Source organism: Herpailurus yagouaroundi, unplaced genomic scaffold (assembly GCF_014898765.1).
Source record: "Herpailurus yagouaroundi ecotype Mexico unplaced genomic scaffold, PumYag 163, whole genome shotgun sequence".
In the NCBI taxonomy this organism is placed as follows: Eukaryota; Metazoa; Chordata; class Mammalia; order Carnivora; family Felidae; genus Herpailurus; species Herpailurus yagouaroundi.
The window spans coordinates 30,478,023-30,487,141 of NW_024412404.1; the positions used below are offsets into that span (position 1 = coordinate 30,478,023).

The 9,119-nt window shown below is 45.7% G+C and overlaps 1 long non-coding RNA gene across 1 annotated transcript in view; it reads right to left on the reverse strand.

Moving 5' to 3' along the window:
• Positions 1–1,083: 1,083 nt before the first annotated feature.
• The window catches only part of LOC121037534 (uncharacterized), a 15,462-nt gene continuing 7,426 nt past the window's right edge, over positions 1,084–9,119 (reverse strand). The window contains exon 2 of the long non-coding RNA XR_005793811.1: positions 1,084–2,012. This is a non-coding gene — a long non-coding RNA (uncharacterized LOC121037534). The remainder of the gene's footprint in view (positions 2,013–9,119) is intronic.

The following is a 9,119-nucleotide window of genomic DNA, read 5'->3' on the forward strand; positions in this document are numbered from 1 at the left end:
ATAGAAAGATGAATGGTAAAGTTCATACCAACAATTAAACATTTTAGTTTTTCTTTACCTAGAAGGACATTAAACATCAAATGAAAACACAGAGAAAAAAAGGAAGACAGAGAAAGGAAGAAGCTTCACAACCTTTAACTGCATGTTTCCCTTGCCTCATTCTGCACTGGGTTGGGAGGGCCACGGCAGGTGGAAAGGGCAGGTGGGAGGATGTGGGGGAGAAGGGAATGGTGGGAGAGGAGGCCGTGAGAAGGGCCGGTGTGGTCTGGGGAGACGGTGGCCGTCCACCAGATCATGGTCACTGTAGGGAGGTAGGGCAGGGTGACAGGGGGCCACTCAAGTGTGCTATTCAGTGTTCTCTTAGGGGCAGCCTGGGAGTGGGGGCGCAGGGCAGAAAGGGAGCAGCCCCTAGGCTGATGTCAAGCAGAGAGTTCTATGCATTGGGTCTCCATGTAACGTTTCACTTGAACAAGGCTCTGAGGCCAAGACGTATTTGGAGAACCATGGAGTAGGCAGTCCCAGTTCAGGGCTGGCTTTCTGCCTTGCCAGCCTTATGTCCCAGAGCCATCTGGAGGTGGGGGACACTCCCTCCCCACCTGGGTCTGTGGGAGCTGCGGTTAGGGGGAGTGATTGATTTCATTGCCTCTGGTTGTTGTTCACCATCATGCCCCACCCCCAGCCTAGAGGTGATCTTGGCCCCTCGTGGGGTCTGCCTGCAAAGAAGGTCCAGCGTCTCTCCTCATCAGCCCTGTTCTGCACCCCCAGTGGGAAGATGATGGCCTATCTGGTGTCTGGGGAGCTCTGCCTTCCACTTGAAAGCGTGGATGATTAAAGCCTAGGCCGGTGGTGATGGAAGCGGTTCCATTAGCTCTGGGGCCAAGTGGAACACGGCTGCCTCCCTTGTGCACTTGCTTCAGGTCCTCTGCAGCGGTCCTGGGCAGGCTGGAGTATGGGGGGTAGGCACCAATCACACACACACACACACACACACACACACACACACGACCTCCTCTGGGAGATCAGCAAGGTGGGGCTGGGCAGATTGGTTAGGGACGTGCGAATGAAGAGAAATCAGCCTTCCTGTGAGACGATGCAGGACTGGGCTATCTCAGTGTGTTATTTAATCCTCACAGGGGTTCTCATAACTATTATCATAGCAACTGCTGTTTCCAGAGCACTGACTCTGCGTCAGAGCTTTTCACCGTTATATCTCGGATCTTCATGTGAGTTTAACTGGCCAAGAGACAGGGGCACAGCCACGTCATGTCTTCAGGCTCTGCGGTTCCCGAGTGCTCTCTGGGATCCCAAGCCGTCCTCCTCTGTTGCCTCACTCACTGTGCCTCCCCCAAACACCTGCCAGATAAGACGCCTTGAAGCAAATCCTTGTCTTGGCATCTGCCTTTGTGGGAACTGAAACTCAGATACCTTCTGATATACACAGAGAAGGTCCCCTCCGGAGTCCTCAGCAGAGCTGGGCCAGACCCCAGACCCCGGAGTCTGGCAGCCACTTACCTGCAGCCCCAGTGATGTTGTCAGGACAGAGTTGACAAATGGTTCTTTCAGTGACTTGGCCCATTTCATGACCACCAGTAGATGCCAGGAGCATTCATTAGGGAGAAATGGGGATTTTTGAGAATGATTCCTGAGAAATGTGGATACTCAGATGGCTTAAAAAATGAGTCCTGGGAGTCCAGGACGTCTGTGGTGTGACAAGCCCAGGGACTGTATGTGTTGGATCTGGGAGTTAGGCAGTATGGGCGCGTAGCTCACAGGACAACTAGGCACTTGGGGTTAAGAGGAAGAGCCAGGGCAGGGCCAGGCCCTTAACTCCTTTGCCCCCTGCTGTTCAGGTTGGCTCAGTGGACCTTGGGGGTGATGGTTCTCAGGGACAGGCATTACTCAAGGACATGGTGAGGCTTGCCAAGGCTGCAGAACGGGAGGCCCAGCTTGGGGATCTCCAGACTCCCAGATTTTTTGAAGAGGTTTTTTGGGAAAGTCACCAGTGACCTGGCCTAAACAAGCAAGGGGAAAGAGAGAAACAATGAGTCAGAGGCTAGCAACTTCCACTGGGCTCCAGACCGATTCCAAGAACGAAATTTTTTTTTAAAGCACAGAGAAATTTTTAAAAATTGTTGAAACACATGGCAATTTTAAAATAATGTCTTTATTGAGCTATAATTCACATACCATAGAATTCACCCTCTGAAGGGTGTATGGACTTAAGTGGTTTTTAGTATATTTACAGAGTTGTACAACCACCAACACTATCTAATTTCAGAACATTTTGATCACCCCCAAATTAAGTACCAAACCAAATTATCAGCACACCCCATTCCTTCCCCAGTCCCCAGCCTCCTGCCAAGCACTAATCTACTTTCTGTCTCTAAAGATTTTCTATCTGGACATTCATGTTAAAGGAAACATACAGTATGTAGTCTTTTGTGGTTGGCTTTTTTTTTTTTTACTTAGCATGTTTTCAAGAGCCATATATATTGTAGCATGTGTCAGTACTTTATTCTTTTAAAAATTTTTTTAATGTTTATTTAGTTTTTAGAGAGAGAGAGAGAGAGAGAGAGAGAGTGGAGGAGGGGCAGAGAGAGAGGGAGACACAGAATCTGAAGCAAGCTCCAGGCTCCAAGCCGTCAGCACAGAGCTTGATGCGGGGCCTGAACTCACAAGCCATGAGATCATGATCTAAGCTGAAGTTGGATGCTTCACCGACTGAACCACCCAGGCACTCGAGTACTCCATTCTTTTTTATGGCCAAATAATATTCCATTGTATGGATACACCAGATTTGTTTATCTGTTTATCAGTTGAAGGACACTGGGGTAGTTTCCACTTTGGGGTTACTATGAATAATACAGCCAGTGAACATCTCTGTACCTTTTTGTGTGGAATGTATTTCAGTTCTTTTGGGTAGATACTAAGGAGTGGAATTGCTGGGTCCTACAGTAGGTGTATTAACTTTTTGAGGTACTGCCAGAATGCTTCCCAAAGCAGCTGAACCATTGTATGAGGGTTGTGATCTTTCCACATTTTTGTTAACATTTGTTGTTATTTGACTTTTTGATTCTAGCCATCATGGCAGGTATGAAGATGCATCTTAGCATGGTTTTGACTTATTTCCCTGATGATTAATGATGTCAAGCATCTTTTCATGTGTTTATTATTCATTTGTATGGATTCTTTGGAGAAATGTCTATTAAGATCCTTTGCCTATTTAACAATTAGGTTTTTCTTTGTATTATTGTCAGATTTCTTTATATAGTCCAGATTCCTGTCCCTTGTCTATGATTTACAACATTTATTCCATCCTTCTCTTTTCACTTTCTTGATAGTGTCTTTTGAAGCCCAAAAGATTATAATTTTGATGAAATTCTCTTCATCTATTTTTTTTGTCACTTGGCTTTAGATGTCATATCTAAAAAAACATTGCCTAATTCAAGGTAATGAAAATTTACTCCTGTGGGCCTTTTCCCAAGAGTTTTATAGTTTTAGCCCTTACATTTAGGTCTATAATCCATTTGAGTTAAATTTGTACGTGGTGTGAGGTAGAGATCTAGATTCATTCTTTTGTATGTAGATACACAGTTATACATGTTTTTAATATTTGTTGAAAATATTACTCTTTCTTCATTGAATGGTCCTGGCACCCTTGTAGAAAATCAATTGACTATAAACGTATGTGCTTATTTCTGGCCTCTCAATTTCATTCCATTGATTTATATGTCTGTCATTAGCCAGTACCACACTCTCTTGATTATTGGGGTTTTGTAGTAAGTTTTGGAATCAGGAAGTTGTGAGTCTTCCAATTTTATTCTTTTTTTCTAAAGTTTTGTGTTTTTGTTTTTTTTTTTCTATTCTGGATTCCTTGAATTGCTATATAAATTTTAAGACTAATTCTGCAAAAAAGCAAAAGCAAGACAAAAACAAAATTTGGGATTTTGTTAGGAATTGCATCAAATCTGTAGATTAATTTGAGAAATATTGCCATCTTAGCAATATTGAGTCTACCAATCCATGAACATGGGATGCCTTTCCATTTATTTAGATCCTTTTTAATGCCTTGAAGCAATGTTTTGTAGTTTTCAGTGAACAAGTCTTACACATATTTTATTAAAATTTTTCCTATTTTATTCTTTCCAATGCTATTGTAAATGGAATTTTTCTTAACTTCATTTTCAAATTGTTCATTGCAAGTATATAGAAATACAAAGGATTTTTGTCTACTGATTTTCTATCCTGAAAACTTGCTGAACTCATGTATCAGTTTTAATAGCTTTCTTATGGATTCCTTAAGGTTTTTTTAGAGATTATATTACCTATAAATAGAAATCGTTTTACTTCTGCCTTTCCAATCTATATGGCTTTTTTTTTTCCCCTCATCTAATTGTCCTGGCTCAAACTTCCAGTACAATATCAAATAGAAGTAGTGAAAGCAAACATCCTTGTTTTGTTCCTTAGTGGGAAAACACAAGTCTTTTACCATTAAGTATGATGTGGGCTTTTCATGAATGCCCTTCAGAAACTTGAAGAAGTTCTCTCCTATTCCTAGTCTACTGGTTGTTTGTCACATGAAAATGTGTTGTATTTTATCAAATGCTTATTCTATATCTATTGAGATAATCATGTGGATTTTCCCCCTTTATTCTATTTAATATGGTGTTTTAGATTGCTTCACTTTTCAGTGTTACACCAACCTTACATTCCTGGATAAATCTCACTTGCTCATGTATATAATCCTTTTTTTTTTATATGTTGCTGGATTTGATTTGTTAATATATTTGTGTCTATATTTATAAGGGATATTGGTCTATTATAGTGTTCTTTTATTGTGGTATCTTCATCAAGTCTTGCAATCATGGAATGGTCTCATGGAAGGAGATGGGAAGTTTTCCCGCCTATTCTATTTTTTGTAAGAGTATGTGAACAATTGGTGGTAATTCATTTTAAAATATTTCGTATACCAGAGCGGCTGCACCAGTTTGCATTCCCACCAACAGTGCAAGAGGGTTCCCGTTTCTCCATATCCTCGCCAGCATCTTTAGTTTCCTGAGTTGTTCATTTTAGCCATTCTGACTGGTGTGAGGTGGTATTTCAGTGTGGTTTTGATTTGTATTTCCATGATGATGAATGACATTGAGCATCTTTTCATTTGGAAAAAAAAAATTTGGTATAATTCACCAGTGAAGTTCTCTGGGCCTTAGCTTTTCTTTGTGGGTAATAATTGGGATAATAATCAACTTATTTGTTAGAGGTCTACTCAGACACTCTATTTATTCTTGACTCCATTTCAGTAGTCTTTGTCTCTACAGGAATGTGTTTATGTCATCTAGGCATATAATTTGTTGACATATAATTATTCATATTATTCCTTTTGAACCCTTGTATTTCTGTAAGGTTAGTAATAACGTTCCCTACTTCATTGCTTATTTTGTTAATTTTACTCAGGATGACAACCAGACCTGAAACTTGCCACCCCACCCCTCACCCCCACCCATCCTCACACAGAGCCTGAGGTGGAATGTCACCTCCCTACTGGGGCCAGGCTGAGTGTCAGTCTGAAAAGCTTTCTCCTCCCAGCAGTGACACCATCTCATAGTATGGAAAATATAGAAAGCCAGGGGGTCCTCTCACATCCTGGGCTGGATAGCACCATTATGTCTTCTAGCCCTCATGGGGCCCTGGGAGGTGGGCACGATCCCAAAGTGGAGAATGGGTATCCTGCCCCAGTGCTTTCCTGTCTTTGGGGTGCATGGCCATGCGTCTCTGGCAAGGCCCGGCTCTTGCTGGGCAGTCTCTTCCCTGCGTGTCCACCCCCACCTGGCCCTTCTGGGACCAACCTGGCCCATGGCCAAAGGCCCCCTCTGCAGCATGTCCTCTCCTACCAGGACCCTGCAGAACGCACTCCCTAAGGGCATTCCCCCTCCCTGCATTCTAGCACTAAAAATATGCCTTAGCTCATGTCAGGTGCTGCCTATGCAGAGAAGAAGCTTCCCAAGGGCAGAACCCCAGAAGCAGACCTGGAGACCCTCACAGGGAGGAAGGTGAGGCCACCAGAGGAAGTCATTAGATCCACTGTAGCGCTGTGTCACCACCTCTCCTCGCATGGAGCCCAGGCCCAGGCAGAAGGAAGCAAGGGGCATCTCAGCACAAGTCTGACAGCCCTGCTGCCTTCAGAAAACAGGCTCTGTTCCATCTTCATGTATTTATAATAGCCCTCCCTTGTTTTTTGTCAAGCGGTGTTCTCTGTTTATCAATAAAATCAATGATCCAAATCCTACACAAGGGGCTGATGTGAAATCTCTGCTGGGAAACTCCTCCTCCTAAAGCCCTCCCTCTTCGAAAGGCTCTTTCTGAAAGGAGGTATAATGGTCTGGCTGTGCACAAGACATGGGGGGGGGGGGGGTGGCACAAAGGGCCATGGCTCTGCAGCCTAGCCAGAGGCCCTCTTGTCTGCACCCTGTACACAACGGCTGTCCAACCCAAAGGGACGTGATGCTCTGAATACAGAGCATCAGCAAGATGACAGCTCAGTGGCCCAGGAGGGACAGGCTGGCTCTGGACCCTCCGCCCTGCTGCCACCCTCAACACCACGTCTCCACTTCAGCCTGGAGCTATAAACTGGGCTGGCCATGGAGAATGTCCATATTGGGCCAGGCGGCCTGGAGGTCAGTCTAAGGAGGGTTGAGCACTGAGCGCTGTTGCTGGGCGAGCCCTCTGGAGTGTCTATGAGAGGTATTTAGTGGACACTGGCAGGTCTTCTAGGCCAGGGGCCTCTGAGCATGCAGCTCTGGGACCTGGGCTCTTCAGCTACGGGGCACAACCTTTTTGTGGTGGTCAGTTGTCTGCTCTCTAGTTTTTCTGCCACCAATTAATATTTATCCAGTGTCAGCTATGTGCCAAGCACTGGGCTGGGCATTTAAAATCCTGCAAGGATTTTACTGCTTTTATTTTTACTTTATTATTTATTTTATTTTATTTTATTTTATTTTTTTAAATTTTTTTAACGTTTATTTATTTTTGAGACAGAGAGAGACAGAGCATGAATGGGGGAGGGGCAGAGAGAGAGGGAGACACAGAATCCGAAACAGGCTCCAGGCTCTGAGCCATCAGCACAGAGCCCGACGCGGGGCTGGAACTCACGGACCATGAGATCATGACCTGAGCCGAAGTCGGACGCTCAACCGACTGAGCCACCCAGGCGCCCTATTTTATTTTATTTTAGAGACAGAGTGTACAAGCAGGAAAGAGGGGCAGAGAGGGAGAGAATCTTTTTTTATTCTAAGTTTATGTATCTATTTTGAAAGAGACAGAGAGAGGGAAGGGGGAGGGGCAGAGAGACAGAATCCCAAGCAGGTTCTGCACTGTCAGTCCAGAGCCCATCATGGGACTCGAACTCATGAACTGTGAGATCATGACCTGAGCTGAAATCAAGGGCCAAGTGCTCAACTGACTGAGCCACCCAGGCGCCACCCCAAGGCAAGTGCTTTTAAATCATTATTTCACAGGGAGGGAGCTGGGGCTTACAGGGGGTAGGTAGCGTGCCCCAGGCCATAGCTGGTTGAGTTTCTGAGTCAGGCATACACCTAAACCCACTGAATTTCACAGCCCATGCTGCCTTTCCTCATAGCAGCACAGACCTCGGGGTGGGTTTCCTAAGCCCATGGCTGCTGACCTTACAGACTGTAGAAGCTCTGGCTGAGGCATCAGTGTGGTCCTGCTCTCCAGGAGGAGCCCTGCCTGGAAGCATAGGAGGAGTGGATCCTTTCTGGGCACAGTGACCCCAGGGCCACACTTCATCTTTGGGTTTTATATTAGTCAGGGTTCTCCAGAGAAACAGAATCAATAGGATATTCTCTCTCTCTCTCTCTCTCTCTCTCTCTCTCTCTGCCTCTCTCTCTCTCTGTCATAAGAAATTGGCTCACATGATTATGGAGGCTGAGAAGTCCCAAGATCCACAGTTGGTAAGCTGGAGATCCAGGAAAGCTGATGGTATAAGTTCTAGTCTGAAGGCCAACTCAGTATTTCAGTTTGAGTCTGAAGGACAGAAAAGATCAATGTCCCAGCTCCTACAGTCGGGCAGGAGGAGTTCCCCTCTGCTCTGCGTAGTGTCAGGCTTTTGTTGTATGCAGGCCTTCAACTGATTGGATGAGGCTCACCCACATTAGGGAAGAAAATCTGCTTTCCTCAGTCTACAGATTCAAATGTTAATGTCATCCAAAAACCCCCCTATAGAACCACTCAGAATACTGTTTGACCAATTATCTGGGCACCTAGTCAAGGTGACACATAAAATTAGCTATCACAGGCTCTGAGACTCCAGGCCCAGGAGTCCCAAGTGTGTCCCAGCTTCCATTCACACACCTGGTCTGGGACAAGCTTAGGCTGTGTGGCCTGGATGCGGATGACACCACTTAGCAGTGTGTCCCCTGGGCATGCCCTTCACGCTCTGAGCCTCCTTCATCTTCTGTACATGGGTGTACTTCCCATAGCCAGTGACCCATGTAGTGTACAGACTAGGGCACTGGGGCTCAGAGAGGGCCTGCTGCCAGTCAGAAGCATTGCTGGGATCTGAACCCAGGCTATCTGGCTCCCAGTCCCAGACTACCCTGCCACCTGCCTCCTGCTAGGGGGTTGTGCCACTTCCCCTGCTTCTGCTGACTGGTAGCTCTTTCTGAAGCTGAGTGGCCTGCCAGCCCAGGGTCCCTGGAGCAATCTTGGATGTGCATGCAGTATGGTGTTGAGGCAGAGTGGGGGGCTTTAAGGGTGATGAGGAAGACCTTCTTCTTCCAAGAGAGGACCACATCTCTCCAGGAACCCACAAGGGGCTGGCCTTGGGGAAGGCATGTCCAGGAAAGGTAGAAGGATGCTGGATGACCTTGAAAGGGGCAAAACTCCCCATGCCCTGGTGAGATGGCCCTCACATGGAGACCCCTAGACTTGGCATAAGATTCCAGACAGAATGGTCTTCACATGCAGTTTAAAAGTGGCTTCTTCCAAAAATCAATACAGGCTCTTATAATATTGAAATACATGCTGAGATTTGTGGAACTCAGTCCAAAGTCATGATGTGTGTGTGTGTGTGTGTGTGTGTGTGTGTGTGTGTGTGTGTG